Genomic DNA, 14,324 nt, shown 5'->3' on the forward strand with positions numbered 1-14,324 from the left:
AAAAAAATGTATATTGATTCACATTCTCTTATACTGTCAATGTCTCAAACTGATACTGCTAATATTTTAAAATTGTCCCTAATTGTGTCTGATTATTTCTGGATTTATCAGTGATTCTGTTGAGATTTGCTAGTGGTAAATTAGTATATTCATTTTTAGTATATAAGTTGCATCTTTAATTCACTAATTATTGTGTGTGTGTGCGTGTGTGTGAGTGTGTGCATGTGTGTGCATGTGTGTGTGTGTGTGTGTGTGTGTGTGTGTGTATGTGTGTGTGTGCATGTGTGGGTGCGTGTGTGTGTGTGTGTGTGTGTGTGTGTGTGTGTGTGTGTGTGTGTGTGTGTGTGTGTGTGTGTGTGTGTGTGTGTGTGTGTGTGTGTGTGTGTGTGTGCATGTGTCTATGGGGCTATGCTGAAATATTGCCATGCTGGAGCACTGAAATGCAGGTACCTGATGAAAAATCAAGAACATACTTACTAAAGAAAAATCAATGGATCAAAACTACAACTGACAACAAAATGGAAAAAGAAAAGTTTCCTTTTGAGACTGATTAACAAAACCTTTACCATTAACTTCAGATACATTTTTCCTGAATAGTAGTAGTGTTATGGAAAGGATTTTATCTATGGTTAGGAGTAGGATAGGGATTAGTATACATTAGAAATGTCGTAAGGAGGACCCCCTGCACCACCTTAGCAACGGGTGCTAAATCTTACTCTGCCCCTGTTCATAAACAAAACCTTACACCTTACCTTAGGTAAAACCCTTTCCATAACATCTACTATTCCACAAGACACTCAGGCACACATCACATACACCAGCACATGTGCATTAACTCTATCTCCTCCCCTAGACCTTACTGTAACCCTAACCTACAAATACCTTTACACACACTCCTAAGGCATTAATAACCAATGTCCATACATACCTTACCCACAAAAACACTCACCCAGGGATTCATGAAGCTCGGTGCAAGGATGGCATTAGCCTTGTTCTGACCGTGTGGCATAGAGATGGTGTAGAAAAACCATATGCATATTAATGAAGGCACGCTGCTGCACCGTCCATGTGTACAGGAAACGTGCGTGAGTGCAGGGGGCGTGTTTAAGCACTGCATGGAGGCGTGAACATGTCGGCTACAGTCGCGCAACCTAAAATGCTGACTAGTACAGCCTGCTTCTTATAGTAATCACTCCTGTCAGTGTCCATGGATACTGAAATGTATGCAAAGCATACAAGAGAGTTCCGCGAACACTAAAATAAAAAGTAAACACAAATGCACGTAGCTGAATTTTGAGCCCCCATCCCTTGAACAATGACATTTAAAACCCCGTGTCTGTATTTCATTGCAGTGTTGATTTTTATTCCAAGTTTAAGTGAAATGCAGCATGTTTGCATGCTGCTGACCTTTGCTAAGCCTAGCCCAATGGACTTTGTCAGAGCATTCACTCAATATCTGCCCATTTGTGGTCCGAGTTGTCCTTGTCTGGACAGCCCAAAGATGAATGGGTATTACCCAGGTCTACCTACCATGTCATGAAAGATAGGTATTTGTGTGTACCTATGTGCATGAAGTAGAGCATGTGGAAGACCAAATATGCTAGGGTTGTCCTCACAACCCTATTGGTACTAGAGATATATAGAGTACGCAATGTGTACTGCTGTCTGTGCCATGGGCCAGCAACCAGAGGAGAGATGGATGGTGTGTTTGTGGAATTTGGGAGGGTGACGGATAATGTAATAATTCGCCAAGGGGAGAGTGGGTCAGATGTATAATAGGTGAACTTGAGGTGTACAAGAGAGCAGTGGGTGAATCAGAAAGGAAACCAAAGAATATACATTCACATCCCCAATACACCCTGACAGGCCATACTGCAGAACACAATCTTACAAACATATGAACATTAAAATGTGCGATACACATGTACAGAAATGGTACTGGCTCACACTCACATAATGGTCTGGCCTGAACTGAGCCATCCAACTCCAACACACCTGGATACATAATTGAATACCCATCATCCTCTCCACAGCACACCCCCCCTTGCTGAATGTCCACCGAAACCACCCATACTTGGGCTGCTAGCTTGGGCCAGCTATATCTGCACATAGTGCCCCCTACTCACATATAGTAGGTAGTCTCACCCTAGGCAGTCTCAGGCTTGCAAACTAGGTATCCCATGCATGCATAACCCTCCCTCATTTTCATACAACCAGAAGAACAGGGTTCATCGTTCACAATTTTTGGACATCCCTCATGGGATAAGTGTCTGTTCGCAAGATTAGACTTTGTGGCATAACATGATGTCCACCCCTGTTGACATCCAGGCACAAGTCAGATTAGCAGTACTTGTCCACAACCCAGCTCAGCCTCCACCCAGTCCTGCAGAACCTATGACTCGGGATTAAACACCTGACTGTGATGCATGTCTCCCCACATGCATTTTCGGGAATATATACCTTTCACATGTTCCCAAGAAGCTTCTCCATAGCCATCTACCAAATAATACACATCCACAAATTGTATACCCTGTCCAGGTTCCTCGTCGTAATGATGCACACAACCCCTGTATACAAACGGTACAGGTCCTTCCCAGATGCGGGTGTTCATATACATGGCCATGTATAACTCCAGATATGTAGTCATATATCTATAAATGTACATACTTATATTTGCATAAATACACATCACACATACATGCAAATAAGTAGGTGTCAAGTGTGTGTCCTATTCATAAATATGTATACTTGCAAATGTATACATATGCCTCTCAGAAACATATGAACATTAACATGTACTATACATATGTACACCAACCGACTGTCATATTTGTTGCCAGTAGTGTGGAATGCCTGTAGTAAAGTCATATATCCTAACTACCATCCTTACAGAATGAATCACGGATGGCTTAGCTGTAAAACCAGTGACTATAGTGTTTCTATTCTTGGGTCCAAACCATGTAAGATCTGCTAATTTAATATGATGCCCAGAATAATGGCAGCTGGATATAGGGAGATTAAGGCACTTTCAAGCAGACGTAAGTGGGTATGCCCGATGGTAAGTGGCGGTCATTCAACAGTATGGGAAATGTAAATAAGCATATAGGTGTATATGCATGTGTATGTACAGACAGATACATATATATATATATCCATAAAGAATGAACATGGTCACAATAAAGCACTCATAACAAACGTGAAGTGAAACAGCAGCAGAACCCCAGTATTACTTAGTGCTGGCATATCAAGCTGGCCAGAGTTAAGCAAACCTCCTGCATCTTCAACCACAAATAAGATGCTAAAAGTAGAACTAACTTTGCCCACTAAGTCTGACGTTAAGACAGATAAAGGACAGGGCCAATCTCAATTCAAATGAGCCAAAAACAGAAAAACTAATTGAACACCCTAACCCTTAGGTGACTGTCTGTCCCACGACTTTAATCTTGGGACGTCTGAATATACTTGGAGTGAGCCAACATATGGAACATATCTAGAGTAGTAGGGAGTGGTGCATGTGTAGTGGTGTGGTTTATTTCTGACCAGAGAATGGATGACTGCTGTGTTAGTGATGTTTTGCTGCATTTGTTCTGGTAACTATGAACCATGGGTATACATGCAAATGAAGCAGCACAGCAATAGTGTAGTGGTTAGAGCATCCACCTATAGAGCAGACATTGCCGGTTCAACTGCAGCACACACCATTTATGATGCATAATTCATATACGAGCATATCCTGCTAATTTTATGCTGTATAACGATATAATACCATTGAAATGTGAACTGGGGTGACGTATCACAGTAAGAATGCAGAAGGTGTTTGCGTGATGGGAAACGGCTGTTAAACATGATGAAATGGAAACCTCTGCTGAAAAATGTTGTACTCACCCTTTGTTCAACGGCCCTTGTTCTACCCAGCAACACAATAAACCTCCTCGGCCAGGCTCGACACAAGGACCCTACACACCACAACCAATGTGATTTACCACTAAGCCACAGCAGTTATACCTAACTCTGATGTTATCACAAACATAGCAGACAGCACAGTCATTCAACAGTATGATCAAAGTAGTTAATCATGTAGATGTATATGCATGTGTATATATATATATATATATATATATATATATATATATATATATATATATATATATATATATATATATATATATATATATATATATATATATATATATATACATATACAGAACAAATATAGGCACAAGAAAGCATTCATTATGAATGCAAAGGAAAACAGCAGCAGAACACCCATATTAGCTAGTGCTGACATATCAAGCTGGCCAGAGGTGGGCAAACCCCCTGCGTCTCTAACCACAGGTAGGATACTAACAGTGGGAGTAACTTTGTCCATGTGCTAAGTCTGACTTTCAAATTGGTACAGGGCAGTCCCTGTCCCCAGTCAGATAAGACTAAACCCAGATGACCATATGAACACCCTGACTGTCATATGAACGTATGTGCCAGGACTGTAGGCTTGGGAAGTCTGAATATACTTGGAGTAAGTCAACATGCGGGATGGGTCCAGAGCAGTAGGGAATGGCCGATGTGTCGTGGTGCAGTTTTCCTAACAGGAGAATGGATGCCTGCTGTGTTAGTGAAGTGTTGAGGCATGTGTTCAGGTAAATATGAACCATGGTTATACATATAAATGAAGCAGAACATCAATAGTGTAGTGGTTAGAGCATCTGCCTAACGAACAGGCATTCATGTTTCAAGTTCTACTATCGCATATATCATTTTCCACGTGGAATGAATGCCGTTCTGCTGTAAAACCAACATAATAACATGTAAAAGTGAACTTGAGTATCGCATGGGACTTTTAACCAGATCCTTTCAATCAAAGTGGTACTGTCATAATGAATAAGGCACAAGTAAGCATAAATAAGTGGCAGTAAACATATGTAATACACAGTAAGCATATGTGAGTGCGCTTGTGTGGGTGTAAGCAGCGCCCAGTATAGGAAATGTATACAGGTATGTACAGATGTAATCTCTCTCTCTCTCTCTCTCTAGATATATATATATATATATATATATATATATATATATATATATATATATATATATATATATATACATATATATATATATATATATATATATATATATATATATATATATATATATATATATATATATATATATATATATATATATACATACATACATACACACACACACACACACACACAATATATATATATGTATATTGTTGTGTCTTTCGGCTTATCCTGGTTAGGGGTCACCACAGTGGAACTCTGGACCACTAATGTTTGGTAGTGGATTTTTACGTGTCGAGTTACTAGCCCTGACGCACAACCTTCAACGAAGGCACGCCCATTCACACATGCCTCCACACAGAAGACGATCTAGCTGAGAATCGAACGCGACAACGTCTTACTGTGAGGCGACAATGCTACAATATATATATATATATATATATATATATATATATATATATATATATATGTGAAGAATGAACGTCATAACTATAAAGCATAGATAAAAGATGAGAAGGGAATCAACAGCAAGTATAGTATAATAGAGTGCTGTCAACGTATGTCATAATAAGCTGGATAGAGTGAGCAAAGCACTGCTACTGACACCACAGGCAGAGTTTTACCAATGGGAGTAACATCACTGAATTGCTAAGCCTACTTTAAACACAGACAGAGAGTAGTCCCTGCTGGGGCTACCAAAAATTGTAAGGCGCATTTGGCCATCCGACCATTACACGATCAAGACAGGTATGTTCAAAGACAAATGGTGGGAGAGCCTGAGAATACACAAGGCGGAACAACATATGTGTAGGACCCCTAACGCTCTGGAGAGGGCAATGTTTGGAGGTGTGTCATGGCTGCGATAATAGGTGGATATTGGAAGTTACGAGTGTAAGTTGAACACGGGTGGGGTGGAGGAACTATGGGTATGAAATTATGGATCCAGGCGTGTCAGGGTTGGATGGCCCAGTTCTTACTGGACCGCCCCGTGGAGGTCAGCGAGCTCATAATAGGTATATATGCATACACACATGCAGACATCAATATATAGAAGTACATTCTCTGTAACACATGCATTCCATTTGTAGACATAGATAACAGGAATGTACACATACAAATATTGACAGTAGATGGAATAATAGGCTGTGCAGAAGAGAGACGGGATGAATCTGCTAAATCGCAGAGGTGTGTACATTGTCCAAAGTCAGTGCTGTGCTGATGATAATCAAATGTGAGGGCTTCCCCACACATGGAATCATTCCTGTAATCTGCCTGCTATGGCAACGCCAAGTACTAAACTGGTTTATTTGTAAAAGAAATACGCTGAACATGTACATAATTAGGCTTCCATGTGTAATGTGTGCATTACCACATAGTCATACACATTAATTAATTGTAGTGTCATCTTAACAGGAGTAAGGATGTAATGAAGTATAGAGTCTATTCTTGCCATAAACACATGCGTGTTCCATGTGGGGCTACCCAATAATTGCGAATAGTATTCCTTCGGTCACTCACGTCACCAATGTTTGTGGACTAAACATATGGGAGTTCTGAGGATATGTGGAGTAAGTAAACCAATAGGATGGCTCTATAGGAGTAGGGAGTGACCAGTGTGTAGTGGTGTTGATACACAGCGAATCCGACAAGAGAATGGTTGACAGAAGTGTTAGGGAGACGTTGGGGTGTGTGTTTGGGGAACCAGGAGCCATAGGTATATGGGTATATATGCATATGGAGCAGCACAGCAATAGTGCATTCGTTACAGCAACACCCTAACAAACGGACATTCTTGTAGCGAAACCCACTGTATCACATTCCAGTTACCATCGGTAATCCGTACATGAACATATTACAGCATCTGTCCACTGTATAACCTGCTAGATATTGATTACAAGATAACTGGAGTGAAGTGTCGGTGTCATAACGAATAAGGCACTAGTATGCAGGTGAAGCATAAATATATATACACTATTGTACATGTGTAAGTGCATTTGCATGGGGTATGTATTGGTTTACAGACACACACACACACACACAAACATATATATATATATATATATATATATATATATATATATATATAAATATATATACATATATACATATATGTATAGACCTATATATATATATATATATATATATATAGTTGCAGACATACATATATATATATATATATATATATATATATATATATATATATATATATATATATATATATATATATATATATATATACATATATATATATATATATATATATATATATATATATATATATATATATATATATATAACAGTAAATATACACATTTATATAGCTAGGATATGATACAGCAGTTACAAGTAACATATGTTCACAGGCCGTGCATATGGTGGTGGGAGGTCCAGTAAACAAATATGTAACACGTAGCATCACCCCTCCCCACATCCCCAGCTAAGCCGATGAGACATACAGACACACAATAAAGGTAAACACACCACTGCTTCCCAGACCAACGGCAGGATACTACCAGTGGGAGAGACCTGCAAGTTCTAAACTTGAAACAGACATCGATGTCCCTTGTGGGACACCAAAAATTAATGAATGGAGCCAGTGCCAGTAATGATTTATCAAACCAGGCTGTAGATGTAAACAGACCAGTAGGTTGTGCAAGCCTGATAACCCATGGGTCGACACAATGTATGACATGTGTCCTGACACGGGGAGAGTGGGCAGTGTATAGTGGTGTGTTTATACCCTACCTGCACCCACAATAAGGATGAGTGCTGTAGAGGAGTGGCAGGTGGGGGAGCTATGGGTATGCGATTATGGGCCTAGGCATGCAGGTGTTGGCTGGCAGAGCCATATTAGGACTGGCCCGGGGATGTAAGTAATATTCCAATATGGGCATAGCTGACGCCCATACCTCCCAACCCCTAAGAGCATATCCACTGGATAGGCAGTAAACCATTGGGGGAACACATAGGATCCATACCATTGAACTGTCCTCGATTACCAGGGACATCCCTGATTTCAACTCAGATTCTAGCTTTGTCCCACCTAAACCCTCCTAGAACTAGTGATATTAGGAGGAAAGGTGCTGGATTACATGTAAAGAATAACAACAACAATTAAGAGTCATAAACAGCATGTTCCTCAGACAATGTGTATGAATACATATGCTCTGAGTCTGTCAATGTGTCAGGTTAATAGCACCAATAATTTAAATGTGTCCCTGATGTTGTTATGCAGTGTCCCTGAATCAGTCTTCATTTTTCCTCAGTCGTATGAGAAGTCTGATAGGGACAGAAAGCACATATTCCGCTGACCACCTTAGAAAGATGATAGAATAATAGGTATGCAGTAGCATGACACGACTGATGGATGTGGGTCCCAAAACCCAATTACTTGTCTGTATTGAATAGTCTCAATTCCCATGTATCAGCCAGATGGATGCAGATTGTAAGAGGAGCACACAAATAATATGAATAAAACACTGGACAGGTCGCTGATTCCGTACAGTCGAATGGCATGCTGTCGCCTAATGGGCAGCCATTCCCAATACTGTAGGCATGTAATCTGATGTAATACGCATCACAAGATAATATTGTGGTCCTCGCTCCCACCCAGGGCTGTTAGTGTCAGATGCAAGCACCAATGTCAATGCATTTGCAAGTGTGGCAGCGAGCGGGTGTAAGCCTGTTTGGCCGCTAGTATGCGAGTATTACACTGGTAAAGCAATGTAGAGGCTAACTGAGTGTAAGAAGCTGTAACCAGAAGTTAGCATTGCTTAACATCGTGCAAACCCATGCACACTTGCTCACAACTGCTTTAATGTGCCTTAATCCCTCCGTGTCCAATGGCCTTGTTTTGCCCTGCAACAAAATAAATGGCCTCTGCAAGGCTCGGAACCAGGACCCTGTACACACAGCTAATGTGAATTACCAATATGCCATGGCAGATATACAGACAATGGACAGTACCACAAACATGTCATACAGTGCAGTCATTCAACAATATAGGAATGTATCCCATCATGTAGATGTATATGTGAGTGTTTATGTCCAGCATATAAATACATACATATATAGAGATATATCAGGAACATACCATGTGGCAACAAAGCATTACAAATGAATGAAATGGGAAACACCAGCGATGCCTGTATTATGTAGTGGTGTTGTTCTATGTGATCTCAAGACTCCCTCAGACAGACATGTGTCAGTCATACACACAAATAGTTGTACATTGGCCATATACATCACTCTGTGCATGTAATGTACATTAACACAACAGTACCTGTTCAATCATTATGTGTGAACAGTACTCTTGCAAGGTACTGTGTGCAACATCATCATCATCACGATAACTAAATGGGGTAACCATAAACGGACCGGTAGTGTTGTGTGTACAAAGGGGTCATCCTCATCACATGTACCTGGACCATTTATGAGTGATGTGCATTCCAGGATCGTGCGTCTGAGGGACAGGGGTGAGGATAACAGGAGTATGTTGTGATGCATATTACAAGGGTTACATGTGTCCAGTGGGCACGTGTGTGAAATGGACAGCTACGTATAGGACAGATGTTGTCCTAGGAGCCGATTGGCCTTATGTTTCCGTAGGTGAGGGTCGGATGTAGGTGAAGGAGTGTAGGTATGGCCGTGGAGGATACGTAGGGTAGGATCACAGACATGACAGCATACAGGGTTGGTATATGACACATGTGGGGAGATACACCCCAGACAAGGATGGGCGTTGGGAATTCACAAGGCCATGGGAACAGTGGGATGGAGGTCCCCAGCCATGGGCAGCCATCACTGCACCTAAACAGCTGCAAAGGAGACAGTGCTGGGGGCTGTCCAGGATGGGCAGCATCACCCTGTAACTCTGCCCTTGATTTTGTGTATCTGGCTTTGTAACCCCTTAGTGAGCCCCCAGTCCAACACATCCAGGACCGTACAACAGCAGACATGTACCTGTCTGGTCCTGCTCTCAGGGCGGACATGCTCCATCCTCAGTGGTGTTTCCACCAGAAGGTGGTGCAGAGCCAACAGAGGCTGATGTCCAAGGCTGGGCCCCAGATGTGCCAGGCGCCATGGTCAGCTGAAGTGGGACAGGAAGTTCTGCCGGGACCTCCCAACCCATTCAGCCTATGGTGTTGCAGTTTAAACCCACATATGGCTTAGTGATAGGCACCAGCATACAGGATTACCTACAACAGTATGCATAGATATCACCATCAACCCAGCACAACAGATGGTATACATTTGCAGAGGGAGCACAACACATGCATATATACTACATGCCATCTGTACAATGTGTAGTAGACGTTTGACCGCAGCTATGAAAAGTTGCCCATTATTGGCTTGTCACTGAGAACCCCAGACAGTGTCTGTCATACCACTGTTTCATGTGACTTATGTCCAGTCAGGGATGCAATGGCAGTAACTCATTCCTATCATCATGTACTGTCTGCAATCCTCACACTATGCTTCTGCTGTGCACAGATGTATGTTCAGTGTGTAACACAGGAAACAGATGGTTGCACACACTGACCAGTTCACAGATGGCCCAACAGATGGGGGTCCCCTCACAAACAGAGTACTATCTTGTCTGTATTAAAACATGTAGAATAGCCATTACCACACACATGTTAAACAGGCAGTAGTCTCAATGCAGCATAGCTACACTCACATGCTGTAGTCATGTGTGGCACATCACCTTCCTATCTTTAGGCTATTTCCCACTGTGTATAATGTTTGAGGTACATCCAGATATCATCTGTGATGCCGTGTCAGAACACCACATCCAAGTACCACTCACAGCGACTGTCATGACCAAATACCAACATGTTTTCCCTAGATAGTGTACCGTGTTTATCATGCAAATGGCTATGGGAACACCATCACAGCTGTTCCACATGCAATCAGCTAGAGGAGGATTTCAATAGTTGCAGAGGCCATCACCTGACCATGCCCATCACTTACAATACACATGCTGCTGCTGAGCAGGTGTACTCCTTCACATCCACTAGAGAGTGTGTCGGTGGGACAGGCAAAGTACACCAGGGAAGGGCTTGGAGACTTAACCCTAAGCATCATCTGCCACATGCCTAACAGTACAGGGGTCAAACCCCTGACTGACTACTCATTACTATTACATGTGCATGACATTACTACATGTGCCACAAAGATGACATGTTGCTGTGCTGTAAGAACATATATATGTGTGTGTAGGTGAGTGACATCTGCAACAGATATATAGTACACATACATTAGGTGTGGCACACATGACTGTCCATGTGAATGGATGCCATTGTCACCACAAGCACACTCTCTAATGGCACGCATTGACACTCTTTGCCAGGGCCACAAATATACAACCTAACTACTTAGTGTGCCACACTGCAGTAATGCACAGGACTACATGAACCACATGGAATATCTGGAGGTTCTATGGGCTGGGGCATGTGAAAGTGTTTGACATCTGTTGGTATGCCAACGAGGGTTATACTGGGAGTGACTATGGTTGGGAGCATCATAACCCACATGCAGACACAAGCTGCCAGTACTGACATGCATGTATGCATTGCTTCATGGTTGTGTAGTGGCTGGCTGTGCAAGATGGCTGTACAAGGCTGGGTGAGGGGTAATCCTTGACATTGCATCACCCAACAATGGTGTGCAGTGCAGAGGTGTAGTGTCTGCAATGTCCCACACAGATGGGTACTGCATGATCTGCTCTGACATCCTGGTTACCAGTGTGTATGGCCATAGCTTTGCAATGCATGCAGTGTCTGTGTTTGATAGTCCTTCACATGGACATTGCCTGGGATGTGCATGTCCCACAATACTGTATAGTGACATGTACAGGTGTACCTGGTTTGGCAGGCAAATGTGTGCACAGTCTGTTATCCCCTGATATGCCAATACTGGCCTGGTGTTGTGAAACCTGCTTATAGTGAGCAGGTCGACCCTGCACCTGCATTGATAGTATGATATAGGTATTCCCTGGTTTCAGTGGCATTGGTCCATACAGGGCACATGTGTGCAGCATTGTATGGCCTCTGTGGATCACATTTGATGGCACCACATATGTTGCAGGCATCCAGTGTGGAACATAGTGAAGGCACAATGTCCACATATATGTGCCTATTGTACCGCTGAACAGGGTGCCATGTCCTCAGCAGGCCACTGCATTCACACCATGCCTACTATCTGTCATCAGTGTGCATGGTACTAGCAACATAGCAGGATATCCTAGGCAAGTTTGTGCATGGCAAATGGGTGCAGGACATATACTGGGTACTAGTAGGGTTGCATGCTTTCATACCTCTCAAGTGTACCTCATTATGAGGAACGTACCTCATTTGGGGTCTTAAAAATTTAATGTTCCTCACAGTTCCTCAAAGTTCCACATTGAAAGAGTCTGTCACACATTCAGTGTTAGGAATTTTTTTAAGTGAAATCCATGATAAATAGAAATTAATCATATTAATTCATTAAAGGATCTTCTTTATAAGTAAAACCAGCATATTTTAACCATCCTATGACCTTCCTAGTTGAAGCTGTTAGTAAGCCATTAGTATGTGTTCCACATTTTGCCCATTTGTTCCACATTATGAAGGTGAGTGTTCCTCATTTTGGAGATGGAAGGTTGAGAGCTATGCATACTTTGTTCACCAGGCCTTTTGACAGATGTAGGGGTATGGCTTGTCAACACTGTCCCATGGTTGAATGACAGCTGTACTCCTCATGAAGTAGCCAATGTGTCATAAGATGGACATCACATAGGAAAACTACAAATTCCACTCCCCAACATGTCCAATGGTAAGACACTCACAGGCACCTCTACACAGGCTCTGACAAACAAACACACACTTGCCATGTCCTATATACAAACCCATACCTACCATATCACACTGCAGCAATACACTTTTAGGGCACGCATTATGGTGAATACTGGGTTGCAGCATGCCTACAGGTGTATACCTTCATGGGTGACAACAGCAGGAATGACAAAGGTGATCATGTGATTTGTACAGAGAGTGCATACTCTAGAAAGCACACACACACACACACACACACACACACACACACACACACACACACACACACACACACACACACACCATGTCTGGGATTAGAACACCAACCTAAGCACTTTAGCACACTACAGCATTATGCAGGTTTAGAACGTGCTACCCAAATTACTGGGTTACAGTACTCCCAGAGGTGTATTTCTAGGTGGGTGACATCATCAGTCTTGCCAAAGGTGGGTATATGAATGGTATGAGTGTAAGCAGTCTAAAAGCATTATTCAGTCCTCAGGCAGACAGGGACAAACACACACACACACACACACACATACACACACACACACACACACACACACACACACACACACACACACACACACACACACACACTTTGCAAGTCTGGGATTAGAACACTGACCTAACTACTTTATTACACTACAGCATTACACAGTTACAGAACATGCTACTGAGATTACTGGTACACAGCACTCCCAGAGGTGTATTTGTAGGTGGGTGACATCAGCCTTGCCAAAGGTGGGTATAGGAATTGTATGGAGTGTGAGCAGTCTAAAGCATTATTCAGTCCTCAGGCAGATGGGGACAAATACACACACACTTTGTTAGTCTGGGATTAGAACACCGACCTAACTTCTTTATTACACAACAGTATTATGCAGTTACAGAACACGCTACTGAGATTACTGGGACACAGCACTCCGAGAGGTGTATGTGTAGGTGGGTGACATCATCAGCCTTGCCAAAGACTGATATAAGAATTGTATGGAGTGTGACCAGTCTAAAAGTATTATTCAGTCCTCAGGCAGACAGGGACAAACACACACACATGTATGCACACTTGGCAAGTTTGGGATTAGAACACAAACCTAACTACTGTATTACACTACAGCATTATTCAGTTACAGAATGTGCTACTGATATTACTGAGATATAAAGCTCCCAGAGGTGTATTTGTAGGTGGGTGACATCATCAACCTTGCCAAAGGTGAGTATAAGAATTGTATGGAGTGTTAGCAGTCTAAAAGCATTATTCAGTCCTCAGGCAGATGAGAACAGATACACACACACACTTGATAAGTCTGGAATTAGAACACCGACCTAACTACTTTATTACACTACAGCATTACGTAGTTACAGAATGTGGTACTGAGATTATTTGCCCACAGCACTCCCAGAGGTGTATTTGCAGGTGGGTGATACCATCAGCCTTGCCAAAGGTGGGTATAAGAATTGTAGGGAGTGTGAGCAGTCTAAAAGCATTATT

Source organism: Protopterus annectens, chromosome 10.part0 (assembly GCF_019279795.1).
Source record: "Protopterus annectens isolate FY-2018-M chromosome 10.part0, PAN1.0, whole genome shotgun sequence".
NCBI classification, from domain to species: Eukaryota; Metazoa; Chordata; order Ceratodontiformes; family Protopteridae; genus Protopterus; species Protopterus annectens.